This window comes from Schistocerca gregaria, chromosome 2, assembly GCF_023897955.1.
Source record: "Schistocerca gregaria isolate iqSchGreg1 chromosome 2, iqSchGreg1.2, whole genome shotgun sequence".
Lineage (NCBI taxonomy): Eukaryota > Metazoa > Arthropoda > Insecta > Orthoptera > Acrididae > Schistocerca > Schistocerca gregaria.
This window is the reverse complement of record NC_064921.1, coordinates 398,888,336-398,903,234: the sequence shown is the minus strand read 5'-3', so window position 1 is coordinate 398,903,234 and position 14,899 is coordinate 398,888,336. Positions and strand designations below refer to the sequence as shown.

Genomic DNA, 14,899 nt, shown 5'->3' with positions numbered 1-14,899 from the left:
TCTCTCTATGAATGGCTGCACCACCCAGTTGCTGAGCACATTGACCAACACAATGTTCTCCATTTTAATGACTGCTTCACAGCCTGTGCCATCTGGATCCTTCCTACCAACACCAGTTTTTTTGGAATTGCACAGGTGAGTTTTTTCCCTGCAATATATCCTTTGTTGCCATAGCCCTTCAGGCCTCAATATTTGTCAGTCACTGTCCACCGCCTACCTTGCCCTTCCCTGTTCCCACTCCAACACTACATAGCTTCCTCCTCCTGCTCCACCAATGCACCCATAGTCTTTTTTCTTCTCTTCTTCAGCAGGTGTCCAGATACTTTTGATCACATAGTGTATAGTAAGTGGCAATCTGTCATTTTTATAATATTGTCGTTTACAGATAAATAACCTTAACTAAGTAAATGTCTGCTTGTGTCTGTATATGTGCGGATGTATGTGTGTGTGTGTGTGTGTGTGTGTGTGTGTGTGTGTGTGTATGTGCGCGAGTGTACACCTGTCCTTTTTTCCCCCTAAGGTAAGTCTTTCCACTCCCTGGACTGGAATGACTCCTTACCCTCTCCCTTAAAACCCACATCCTTTCGTCTTTCCCTCTCCTTCCCTCTTTCCTGATGAAGCAACCGCTGGTTGCGAAAGCTTGAATTTTGTGTGTGTGTTTGTGTTAGTTTGTGTGTCTATCAACATGCCAACGCTTTCGTTTGGTAAGTTACATCATCTTTGTTTTTAGATAAATAAGTACATATTCACAGGCATATGTTTCATGTTCACATGTCATCACCTCAAACATGGTCCTATGAGAGTCTGATCCTGGGTCCTTCCCATCTGTGAATTAACCCGATTTCTTTTCTGTCCCGCCATCTACATCTGTTTTGGCATCAAGAAGGACTCCTTTTGACTTCACACTCAGATATTTTCCACCTATCGTGTACCATAAATATGACGCCATGGCAACATCAGTTAAACTTATTATGCAAACTGATATTTTGTTTTCATGTGTTCTTGTTATTATATACCTGATTCCACCAAAACCTTTAAACCAATACCAGATTCAAACTGTTTTTCGTACTTGAGTGTAACAATATGTGCAAACTGTATTACTACTTTCATATCCAACAGTGATTCGGATTCCTCACTTAGCACAGACTTGGACATTTCAGAGTTACCAAGATGGTGAGCAACATCAGCAGGCCATGCCATAAAGGGAGCCACAGCTGAGAAATATATTTCACGTGGCACTAACCGATGCCAAAAATTTGCCACTGAGCCTGTGTACTGGGCTCAACGGTGTGGCTTATTCCTTGCCTTCGCTGTAGCTGTTTGCATCATACCACTGGACAGCCAAGTAGATATAGCCTGTTTCCAATCTTGAGTGGTTAATGATCTGGAACTGTTTTATTGCTATGCCAATTTTGCTACATCCCAGGCATGTTTGTGGTTCATTCACTTTGTGAAATCAGCCTGTTGTGGACTTATAGGAATGTTTGTTTGTTTCCTTGTTTTGGAAATTTGTGGTAAGGTCTTGTGGGACCAAACTGCTGAGGTCATTGGTCCCTAAGCGTACACACTACTCAAACTAACTTACACTAAGGACAACACACCCACACGTGAGGGAGGACTCAAACCTCCGACAGGGGGGAGCCGCACGGACCACGACAAGGCGTCTCAGACCGCACAGGTCCCCGCGTGGCTGTTTCCTAGAGGTTTGCACAGGAGCAAGTGACCATAAACAGTTTCTAACCTCGCCATGCAGGAGAAAGAAATTACCGTTGGGTAGCATCTGCTTATCATTTATTTGTTTACAAATTACTCAAACTAATATTATTACAGTAACTAAAATTTTTCAAATTTGTCAATAAATTTCAAACATATGTAACCAACTGAACTTGTACTCCTTTGTGAACTGATGAATGTGGAACAGTGTTATATGAGCTATGTTCCAGCTTTTCCATGGTTTCCCTTGGAACCCTCATCCAAATGGGAAACCCCTTTGTTAATTAAAAGTCCACAGCAATACTATCCCATAAGCTGTAAACAAAGTGACTAGTGCAAATATTTTAAATCTTACTGATAAAGACATAGCATGCTATTACTAGTTACCCAATCCTGCAGGAATTATTGTTGTACACAGCTACTTTAATTACATTCAGTAATAACACCTAACACAAAGCATGAACTTAAGCTGACAAAAACCTTAGCGACCACAAAATGTTAATTTATTAAAATTTAACTCATACGAGGGGCATTGTGGTATATCATACACAGTGATTGTAAATTTTATAACTCAAGATATAAATGAACATCATCGAAATAGCTGCAAGAGATAGAGGCACTACCTGGCTAGCAGCATTACTCTGTGAATGGAACATCTACCCAAGTTAATGCAATGTGCTTATGAGTACACACATTTATCACAACTAGCATCTTTTGTGTGAAAACCATTGTTAGCAGCTGCCAATACTGATTGTTTTGATTCATGGAAGTTAGGTTAGCATTAATGATGAAATATTGTCAGTAATTTCTTCAAATGTGACAATGTGTACTCCTATTTCAAAGAATATTTCTTGGTTAGTGCTTGAAAGGTATATTATTACTTTATTTGGTAAAAGCACATATTCAATGTTACAACAGCCTACTATGACATATAGATCATCCAGATTGATTGTTAAAGTGTGTATAGTGAGAACCTCATCCCAAAATCATAATTTCTTTTAGGAAATATTATCAACTTTTCTGATGTCTTAAGTGATTCATAACTTGACAGCTATCATCCACTTTTCATCAAACATTCTATAGCTGCACACATAGCATTCTGTAACTGCACATATACAGATTCTGTTCACTCTATGGAGATCAAATAATAGCTACAAAGTTCACTTGCAGCAGCATCGCTGAGCAAACTACCAGGTTCTGCAGAGAGCTGCACAGCAAATGCGAGCAAACTTAATGCACTGTCACATAAATTTAAACTAATCATAACAGTAAGCTTTAAATATAAATGAATAATAATATCCAAGAATCTAAAACTCAAACTCAAACTGAACTTTAATTAAATCAGTAAAGCCAAAACAAAGAGAATAATTAATTAATAAATGATATATATTTTTTATATATTGTAATTTGATGACACTGTTCACAAAGCAACTGACGCAGGTGTGCAGGAGACCAGAATGGCCGCAGGGACACAGAATACTGAAATGCCTCAGCCAGCAACAGGCAGCAAATAAACAGCACTACATCGCAACTGCTGCTTGTTTTCTCATCTACCTATTTGTACCAATGACAAGAAATAATGCAAACACCAATAGAGCACATCTAACACCCACCCTCCTTGTCCTCAATATCCTATCGTGCTTTAAAAACAGTTCCTTCCACTAGTATATAAGAAAGTTTTTCTCATTAAGCAGTCTAGCTCAACCCCAGAGGAAAGCCATTTGTAACAGTGGCTGAAATGTTGGAGAATTTTACATATCAACAATGCCATCACAAATTGTGAAGAATTTTATTTACAGTGACAAGGGCTGTGTATACCTTTGCTTACATTTAACCTATACCTTTGCTTACATTTAACCAACCTAAAGGGAATCTATGGAAAAACCAGGCAGCTTGAATCACTGTGACTAAGAAGAGGTAAACTGCTGAATGATCACTTCTTCTTGAAGAGATGCAACACCACTAGTGTATCCCGAAAATTTTTATGGTAATGTTCTACATAAAACTGAACAAGGTGAGGGATATCTGCATACAGGCCAGTAAAGCTTTGTTTTGGGAAAGCATTGACCACATTCATGTGTTATTCTGATTATGATGCAAAACTTTCTTTGGACAGGACAGATGTATTTGAAAGTCACTTGTGTAGTATCAGCAGATAAATATGATATTTCAATGCCAGTGTTATTCTGATTACAATCAAAGTTCCTTTGAATATGCATGCATGTCCAAAGAAACAGGTACTGCAGCGACTACAGGCATTGTGAAATACATTAAATGAATTCACAATTGCAAATAAGGACAAACATCAGCTGTAGAATGGAATGACAGCAATAAATATTTGTGCCGGACTGGGACTCAGATTTGGATTTCCCACTCATTGCGAGCAGTTGCCTTACTATTTAGCTATCTGCGAACCTACTGTTGTGTCCTGAATGCTGGCTCCAGTACTTTGTTATACCATTTTCAACTTAACACATGAGAAGATGAGCTGGAGAACTTCCACCAACACCTGATCAACAGCACAGCAAAATAAAATGTACTATGAAAATGTGGAAGTTTATCAAAAGCCTAATGGTAAACTTCCCCACAGAGTATCCAGAAAATCCACTTGCACGGACAAGTACCTACATTCCTCCTCCTACCACAACCCTATGCAGAAGAAATCCCCTCTGCACCAAATTGGCCCACAGGACTGGTCATGAAGAACATCTGAGGGCAGAGTTAAAAAAGCTCATGTCTGTCTCCAGAGCCAATGGTTATGAGATGAATATGATAGATAAAACTATGCTGACAAGGGAGAAGGTAATAGGAAAGAGCAAAAGGAAGTTCAAAACATTGGTCTATTACCGTATGTACAAGGGGTCACTGAATGTGTGGACAAGATTCTCCACTGAGCAGGTGTCAAGCCAATTTCCTGAATCACCAACAAAATTAAAGGTGTTACTGGCTCAAAAGATGCAATTGACAAGCTACATACTGATGGAGTCGATGAAATAGGCTACAAGTGTGGACTAGTGTATGTGAGTGATACAGGGTGAGGGATTAGCACATTGGTATCTGAATATGAAAGATACATTCATCTGAGACAGCATAAGCACACCAAGTCAGTGGTAGTGGAACATAAAGATGAGTGAAGGAAACTGATAATATTTCAAGAGCATTGTGTACTGGCTAAATAGCCACTTAGCTTAAGGAGGAAGATTGTAAAGGTGTTAGAAACAGCTGTGCAACCCACCAAAATAAATACAGAAGATGGGTACAGACCTCTAGCATCCCGGCTGCCAGTATTAACAGCACTTCAGAATGACAGCATTCACAAAGCAATTCACACAGCCACACATGAGAACACAGTAGCCACAGGGACATGTGAGTACTGGCATGCCTCAGCTGGCAACAGGCAGCAAGTAAATAGTGCTACATCCCAACTGTTGCCTTTTTTCTCATCCACCTATTTCCACCAATAACAAGAAACAAAGAAAACACAAATAAAGCATGTCTAACACCTCTCCTTCTCATCCTCAAAACCCTATCAGTTTACAAAACAGTTTCTACCACTAGTACATAACAATTGAACTTTTTCTTATTCAGCAGACTAGCTCAACCCCTAAGGAAGGTCACTTCAACAGTGATTGGAATGTTGGAGAATTTCACATATTGACATTGCACTTACATACCTTGAAGAATTTTATTGACATCTAGGATAGTTCTATCAAGAGTGCATATGGAGTTATGCCTACTTTTGGCTTGTTCTTCACAATGTCATCCCAACAAAACCAGAAGGACAGAGGGCAACAGAGAATTATTCATTTTTTCTTAATTCTAATGCCTTTCACAAAATGTATGTGAGCTTTATTATAAGTGGTTTATCTGACCATGATGGGAAAATGGCAGCAATAAGACATCCTCATCAACCAGGTTCAGATAAGAAAAGGAAAGTACAATTTCACAGAATAACATGTGGTAACACATTTACTCTATTCAGAGAAAATTTATAGAATGAACACTGGGAAGCAATTTACTAAGGGAACACAGCAAATAACAAATTTATTTCTTACAGTGTTATGAACACATTCTTCCTTTACAACATGTCATGAACAATTAAAGTGAAATCCAAAGGAAAGGGTGAGTAATGATTGGGATCAAAGTATTTTGTGTCAAGAGACACACCTTTATTTAAAGAAGAGAGCTAGCCTTAAGCAGGAGTTTAAGGGGTAAGCAGTAGTGCAAAATTCTTCACTGTCTCATTAAGAAAGGACAAACCATATCTTACTCACAAAGAAAAATCAAAATTCTAGAACAAAATAAGGTAAACATTACTCGACATGAAATAAATAAACTCAATAGGGCAAATGAAATTCAGCTTCTTGATAATAGTAACAGTGAGACAGATGATGTCATATTGATATCATTCAATTAATTCTTTCTAATAGTGGCTTAAAGTGAAGGAAGAAAAGAATGGGCCATGAAAAATAAATCTATTAGAGTTCCTCCACCACCAGACGTCAGTTTTGCTGAATCAACTATTAGAACAATTACAAAAATCATTACATCATTGAAAAGTAGTAACTCTTCTGGCAATGATGCTACTTTGTCCAAATTACTAAAATCTCCTTACCCCCACCCAGTCGGCACCCCCATCATGCACTGGTGCTGCAGCTCGCAGTGTGACCTCAGTTGCCTGAACCTGCAGTCATGCATGTGTGAGATGCGTTTGTGTGGTGTGAGATGCGTTTGTGTGTGTGTGTGTGTGTGTGTGTGTGTGTGTGTGTGTGTGTGTGTGTGTGTGGGTGGGTGGGTGGGTGGGTGGGTGGGTGGGTGGGTGGGTGTGTCGGTGTGTGTGGGTGAAGGTGTAGGTGTGTTTTCCTTCTAATTTTGATGAAGACCTTACTGGCCAAAAGCTAAATTTGTGACAGTCTTTTTGTTGCGTCTATCTGCAAGTCAGCATCTCTGCTATATGGTGAGTAGCAACTCTCCTTTTCACAATATTGTTCTAATTAAAATGTATATTTCTTATGTAAATGACCCTATTTTCATGCAAAATTAGCTGGTGATATCACAAAATGTCTGCCACCTACCTCATTGTAAGGTTCCTTCTTCATGACGAACATATTCATTGTGAAACAGCCAACAAAAATAACTGCCAATAAGAGAGTCATCATGTGTGATAAATGGAACACACTCCTTTCTCCAGCCTTGGCTCCAAAATCTATCTTTTGAAGCTGATTATCTCCATAAATGCTACACTAACTTTCCAACTAACTTGCCCACATCTGGGGGAATATTTGGTCAATGGTGCAAAGTGGGTGGGAGGGGGTTGTTAAAGCATATCAAGTTTAGGAGTTCAAGGCACTTAGTACCTGATGGAGAGATCCAAATGGCCTCTGTGGTGTAGTAAATATTTACTTCTCTTAAGCCATACTGTAGAGCACAACTGGGTAATGCATGTCATCAAGACAGACAGTTCCTCTGTGCCCTTTCATAGACTCAGCCAGTTTAGTGGATCTCATGCATTGAACACATACTTATTGGTGAATAACATATGAAACTATACTTGATATAGTTTTTTTATTATTTTAAGTATTTCAACTGGCAGGACTTGGAATTTAACCATGTGCAAGTAAGTACTGGCCAGGCATTCTCTCTCTCTCTGTAATTTTACAACTGTCTGAATTAATATGACAACTATGAAAGTGTTACTAAGAGTAAATAGACACACCAGTGTATACCTACGATACTTGTTTTCTCACTGTGAAATGTAGGGGAGTAGAACAAGTAGAGTAGAACCGATTGCCTTGATATTACTTCAACTATACAGATTAGTTACCTAAAATGCCAAAGTTAATTTACAATCTGAATTTTTCTGGTTCTTATTGTTGTTGTTGTTGTCTTCAGTCCTGAGACTGGTTTGATGCAGCTCTCCATGCTACTCTATCCTGTGCAAGCTGCTTCATCTCCCAGTACCTACTGCAACCTACATCCTTCTGGATCTGCTTAGTGTACTCATCTCTCGGTCTCCCTCTACGATTTTTACCCTCCACGCTGCCCTCCAATGCTAAATTTGTGATCCCTTGATGCCTCAAAACATGTCCTACCAACCGATCCCTTCTTCTAGTCAAGTTGTGCCACAAACTTCTCTTCTCCCCAATCCTATTCAATACCTTCTCATTAGTTACGTGATCTATCCACCTTATCTTCAGTATTCTTCTGTAGCACCACATTTTGAAAGCTTCTATTCTCTTCTTGTCCAAACTAGTTATCGTCCATGTTTCACTTCCATACATGGCTACACTCCAAACAAATACTTTCAGAAACTTCCTGATACATAAATCTATATTCGATGTTAACAAATTTCCCTTCTTCAGAAACGCTTTCCTTGCCATTGCCAGTCTACATTTTATATCCTCTCTACTTCGACCATCATCAGTTATTTTACTTCCTAAATAGCAAAACTCCTTTACTACTTTAAGTGTCTCATTTCCTAATCTAATTCCCTCAGCATCACCCGATTTAATTTGACTACATTCCATTATCCTCGTTTTGCTTTTGTTAATGTTCATCTTATATCCTCCTTTCAAGACACTGTCCATTCCGTTCAACTGCTCTTCCAAGTCCTTTGCCGTCTCTGACAGAATTACAATGTCATCGGCAAACCTCAAAGTTTTTACTTCGTCTCCATGAATTTTAATACCTACTCCAAATTTTTCTTTTGTTTCCTTTACTGCTTGCTCAATATACAGATTGAATAACATCGGGGAGAGGCTACAACCCTGTCTCACTCCTTTCCCAACCACTGCTTCCCTTTCATGCCCCTCGACTCTTATTACTGCCATCTGGTTTCTGTACAAATTATAAATAGCCTTTCGCTCCCTGTATTTTACCCCTGCCACGTTTAGAATTTGAAAAAGAGTATTCCAGTCAACATTGTCAAAAGCTTTCTCTAAGTCTACAAATGCTAGAAACGTAGGTTTGCCTTTTCTTAATCTTACTTCTAAGATAAGTCGTAAGGTCAGTATTGCCTCACGTGTTCCAACATTTCGACGGAATCCAAACTGATCTTCCCCGAGGTCTGCATCTACCAGATTTTCCATTCGTCTGTAAAGAATTCGCGTTAGTATTTTGCAGCCGTGGCTTATTAAACTGATAGTTCGGTAATTTTCACATCTGTCAGCACCTGCTTTCTTTGGGATTGGAATTATTATATTCTTCTTGAAGTCTGAGGGTATTTCGCCTGTCTCATACATCTTGCTCACCAGCTGGTAGAGTTTTGTCATGACTGGCTCTCCCAAGGCCGTCAGTAGTTCTAATGGAATGTTGTCTACTCCGGGGGCCTTGTATCGACTCAGGTCTTTCAGTGCTCTGTCAAACCCTTCACGCAGTATCATATCTCCCATTTCGTCTTCATCTACATCCTCTTCTATTTCCATAATATTGTCCTCAAGTACATCGCCCTTGTATAAACCTTCTATATACTCCTTCCACCTTTCTGCCTTCCCTTCTTTGCTTAGAACTGGGCTGCCATCTGAGCTCTTGATATTCATACGCGTGGTTCTCTTCTCTCCAAAGGTCTCTTTAATTTTCCTGTAGGCTGTATCTATCTTACCCCTAGTGAGATAAGCTTCTACATCCTTACATTTGTCCTTTAGCCATCCCTGTTTAGCGATTTTGCACTTCCTGTTGATCTCACTTTTGAGACGTTTGTATTCCTTTTTGCCTGCTTCATTTACTGCATTTTTATATTTTCTCCTTTCATCAATTAAATTCAATATTTCTTCTGTTACCCAAGGATTTCTAGCAGCCCTCGTCTTTGTACCTACTTTATCCTCTGCTGCCTTCACTACTACATCCCTCAGAGCTACCCATTCTTCTTCTACTGTATTTCTTTCCCCTATTCCTGTCAATTGTTCCCTTATGCTCTCTCTGAAACTCTGTACAACCTCTGGTTCTTTCAGTTTATCCAGGTCCCATCTCCTTAATTTCCCACATTTTTGCAGTTTCTTCAGTTTTAATCTACAGGTCATAACCAATAGATTGTGGTCAGAGTCCACATCTGCCCCTGGAAATGTCTTACAACTTAAAACCTGGTTCCTAAATCTCTGTCTTACCATTATATAATCTATCTGATACCTTTTAGTATCTCCAGGATTCTTCCACGTATACAACCTTCTTTCATGATTCTTAAACCAAGTGTTAGCTATGATTAAGTTGTGCTCTGTGCAAAATTCTACTAGGCGGCTTCCTCTTTCATTTCTTAGCCCCAATAAATATTCACCTACTATGTTTCCTTCTCTCCCTTTTCCTACACTCGAATTCCAGTCACCCATTACTATTAAATTTTCGTCTCCCTTCATTATCTGAATAATTTCTTTTATTTCATCGTACATTTCTTCAATTTCTTCATCATCTGCAGAGCTAGTTGGCATATAAACTTGTACTACTGTAGTAGGTGTGGGCTTCGTATCTATCTTGGCCACAATAATGCGTTCACTATGCTGTTTGTAGTAGCTTACCCGCATTCCTATTTTCCTATTCATTATTAAACCTACTCCTGCATTACCCCTATTTGATTTTGTGTTTATAACCCTGTAATCACCTGACCAGAAGTCTTGTTCCTCCTGCCACCGAACTTCACTAATTCCCACTATATCTAACTTTAACCTATCCATTTCCCTTTTTAAATTTTCTAACCTACCTGCCCGATTAAGGGATCTGACATTCCACGCTCCAATCCGTAGAACGCCAGTTTTCTTTCTCCTGATAACGACATCCTCCTGAGTAGTCCCCGCCCGGAGATCCGAATGGGGGACTATTTTACCTTTTTTTTTTCATGGGGGGACTGGACATATAGTAAGGCAAAGTGATGACAGGTGCTTGAAGGAGTTGGTGTGTTAGATTACTCATGATAAGAAAAGACCTCGAAGAAGATCTAATGGAAGAAGGATGGATGACATAAAGAAACAAGTAATACAAAAATAGATACTAAACGCTGAAGATTGTAAAGTATGGACAAGCCTTGAAGAGTACTGTATCCAACAGTGCATGATAATTGGCTGCTGCTGCTGCTGCTAGTGATGATGATGTACAAAATTGATGTTTTAGAAGAGCAACATATTCTCAACTACTAAATGATGAAAGGATTTTAACTCCTTTTTTGTAGAGGAAACTGATGCCTTTAAAATAGGGCAAATCATGCCTGCTACATTAAATTAATAGGGCATTCAAAATTATCTTACAAATATTAAATATTGAAGATTTCCTTAAATAACATGTTTCTAAAAAGATGATTGATGTTATAGTAACCAAGAAAATATCAATTTAAATTTTAGCATGAACCATGGACCTTGCCGTTGGTGGGGAGGCTTGCGTGCCTCAGCGATACAGATGGCCGTACCGTAGGTGCAACCACAACGGAGGGGTATCTGTTGAGAGGCCAGACAAACGTGTGGTTCCTGAAGAGGGGCAGCAGCCTTTTCAGTAGTTGCAGGGGCAACAGTCTGGATGATTGACTGATCTGGCCTTGCAACATTAACCAAAACGGCCTTGCTGTGCTGGTACTGCGAACGGCTGAAAGCAAGGGGAAACTACAGCCGTAATTTTTCCCGACGACATGCAGCTTTACTGTATGATTAAATGATGATGGCATCCTCTTGGGTAAAATATTCCAGAGGTAAAATAGACCCCCATTCGGATCTCCGGGCAGGGACTACTCAGGAGGATGTCGTTATTAGGAGAAAGAAAACTGGCGTTCTACGGATCAAAGTGTGGAATGTCAGATCCCTTAATCGGGCAGGTAGGTTAGAAAATTTAAAAAGGGAAATGGATAGGTTAAACTTAGATATAGTGGGAATTAGTGAAGTTTGGTGGAAGGAGGAACAAGACTTTTGGTGAGGTGAATACAGGGTTATAAATACAAAATCAAATAGGGGTAATGCAGGGTAGGTTTAATAATGAATAAAAAAATAAGAGTGCGGGTAAGCTACTACAAACAGCATAGTGAACACATTATTGTGGCCAAGATAGACACAAAACCCATGCCTACTACAGTAGTACAAGTTTATATGCCAACTAGCTCTGCAGATGATGATGAAATTGATTAAATGTATGATGAGATAAAAGAAATTGTTCAGGTAGTGAAGGGAGACGAAAATTTATTAGTCATGGATGACTGGAATTAATCAGTAGGAAAAGGGAGAGAAGGAAACATAGTAGGTGATTATGGATTGGGGCTAATAAATGAAAGAGGAAGCCGTCTGGTACAATTTTGCACAGAGCATAACTTAATCATAGCTAACACTTGGTTCAAGAATCATAAAAGAAGGTTGTACACATGGAAGAATCCTGGAGATACTAAAAGGTATCAGATAGATTATATAATGGTAAGACAGAGATTTAGGAATCAGGTTTTAAATTGTACGACATTTCCAGGGGCAGACGTGGACTCTGACCACAATCTATTGGTTATGACCTGTAGGTTAAAACTGAAGAAAATGCAAAAAGGTGGGAATTTAAGGACATGGGATCTGGATAATCTGAAAGAACCAGAGGTTGTACAGAGTTTCAAGGAGAGCATAAGGGAACAATTGACAGGAATGGGGGAAAGAAATACAGTAGAAGAAGAATGGGTAGCTCTGAGGGATGAAGTAGTGAAGGCAGCAGAGGATAAACTAGGTAAAAAGACTAGGGCTGCTAGAAAACCTTGGGTAACAGAAGAAATATTGAATTTAATTGATGAAAGGAGAAAATATAAAAATGCAGTAAATGAAGCAGGCAAAAAGCAATACAGACGTCTCAAAAATGAGATCGACAGGAAGTGCAAATGTAAGGATGTAGAAGCTTATCTCACTAGGGGTAAGATAGATACTGCCTACAAAAAAGTTAAAGAGACCTTTGGAGAGAAGAGAACCACGTGTATGAATATCAAGGGCTGAGATGGAAACCCAGTTCTAAGCAAAGAAGGGAAAGCAAAAAGGTGGAAGGAGTATATAGAAGGTCCATACAGGGGCGATGTACTTGAGGACAATATTATGGAAATTGAAGAGGATGTAGATGAAGACGAAATGGGAGATAAGATACTGCGTGAAGAGTTTGACAGAGCACTGAAAGACCTGAGTCGAAACAAGTCCCTAGGTGTAGACAACATTCCATTAGAACTACTGACGGCCTTGGGAGAGCCAGTCATGACAAAACTCTACCAGCTGGAGAGCAAGATGTATGAGACAGGCGAAATACCCTCAGACTTCAAGAAGAATATAATAATTCCAATCCCAAAGAAAGCAGGTGCTGACAGAACTATCAGTTTAATAAGTCACAGCTGCAAAATACTAACGCGAATTCCATACAGACGAATGGAAAAACTGGTAGATGCAGACCTCGGGGAGGATCAGTTTGGATTCCGTAGAAATGTTGGAACACATTAAGACAGATTAAGAAAAGGCAAATCTGCATTTCTAGCATTTGTAGACTTAGAGAAAGCGTTTGACAATGTTGACTGGAATACTCTCTTTCAAATTCTGAAGATGGCAGGTGTAAAATACAGGGAGCGAAAGGCTATTTACAATTTGTACAGAAACCAGATGGCAGTCATAAGAGTCGAGGGGCATGAAAGGGAAGCAGTAGTTGGGAAAGGAGTGAGACAGGGTTGTAGCCTCTACCCGATGTTATTTAATCTGTATATTGAGCAAGCAGTAAAGGAAACAAAAGAAAAATTTGGAGTAGGTATTAAAATTCATGGAGAAGAAGTAAAAACTTTGAGGTTCGCCGATGACATTGTAATTCTGTCAGAGACGGCAAAGGACTTGGAAGAGCAGTTGAACGGAATGGACAGTGTCTTGAAAGGAGGATATAAGATGAACATCAACAAAAGCAAAATGAGGATAATGGAATGTAGTCAAATTAAATCGGGTGATGCTGAGGGAATTATTTTAGGAAATGAGACACTTAAAGTAGTGAAGGAGTTTTGCTATTTAGGAAGTAAAATAACTGATGATGGTCGAAGTAGAGAGGATATAAAACGTAGACTGGCAATGGCAAGGAAAGCGTTTCTGAAGAAGAGAAATTTGTTAACATCGAATATAGATTTACGTATCAGGAAGTCGTTTCTGAAAGTATTTGTTTGGAGTGTAGCCATGTATGGAAGTGAAACATGGACGATAACTAGTTTGGACAAGAAGAGAATAGAAGCTTTCGAAATGTGGTGCTACAGAAGAATGCTGAAGATAAGGTGGATAGATCACGTAACTAATGAGGAGGTATTGAATAGGATTGGGGAGAAGCGAAGTTTGTGGCACAACTTGACTAGAAGAAGGGATCGGTGGGTAGGACATGTTTTGAGGCATCAAGGGATCACAAATTTAGCATTGGAGGGCAGTGTGGAGGGTAAAAATCGTAGAGGGAGACCAAGAGATAAATACACTAAGCAGATTCAGAAGGATGTAGGTTGCAGTAGGTAATGGGAGATGAAGAAGCTTGCACAGGATAGAGTAGCATGGAGAGCTGCATCAAACCAGTCTCAGGACTGAAGACAACAACAACAACAATAAGAACCAGAAAAATTCAGATTGTAAATTAACTTTGGCATTTTAGGTAACTAATCTGTATAGTTGAAGTAATATCAAGGCAATCGGTTCTACTCTACTTGTTCTACTCCCCTACTGTCCAGTCCATCTTCAGTTTCATAATAGTTTCTACCAAGTCATCAACCCATGTCTTGAGTATCCTTCAGCTTGTTGTTTTTATTTGTACTAAGTAACTCTACTAACTGTTGCCATAAAATTGTCACTATCTCGTGATCAGTATACTGATTGTACATTATTTTGATCACACTTTAATGGTCAGGCATATTGATTTACTGGTATACTGATATATTTGTTCTGTTCAGCTCCCCTTCCCAGCCCCCACCACACTCAACATTTGCTGAAGTTTGTTGGTATTCAGAGCAAAATCAAAAAAATGTCAGCTTGCAACTTAAGGTAGTATAGGTAAAACTGTTATATATATATTCCTTCTTAATCCCAGTTTGATTATTTAAACAGCTCTTCCAAGTCTGCAGAAAATAGTATTGTTGAAATGGAGTCACCTTGCCTCACGCCTTTCCCACTTCTGAATATTTCACTCTCTTTATGTAATGTAATAGTCTTCAAGAAACTGATTTAAGTAGAGTACATTCTTTGGTTTTCTAGTGCAACCAGCA

At 39.2% G+C, this 14,899-nt stretch overlaps 1 protein-coding gene across 4 annotated transcripts in view; it reads right to left on the bottom strand.

The window, feature by feature from the left end:
• LOC126322318 (protein timeless) overlaps nt 1-14,899 on the bottom strand; it is a 383,108-nt gene that overhangs the window by 167,213 nt on the left and 200,996 nt on the right. The window lies entirely within an intron of this gene.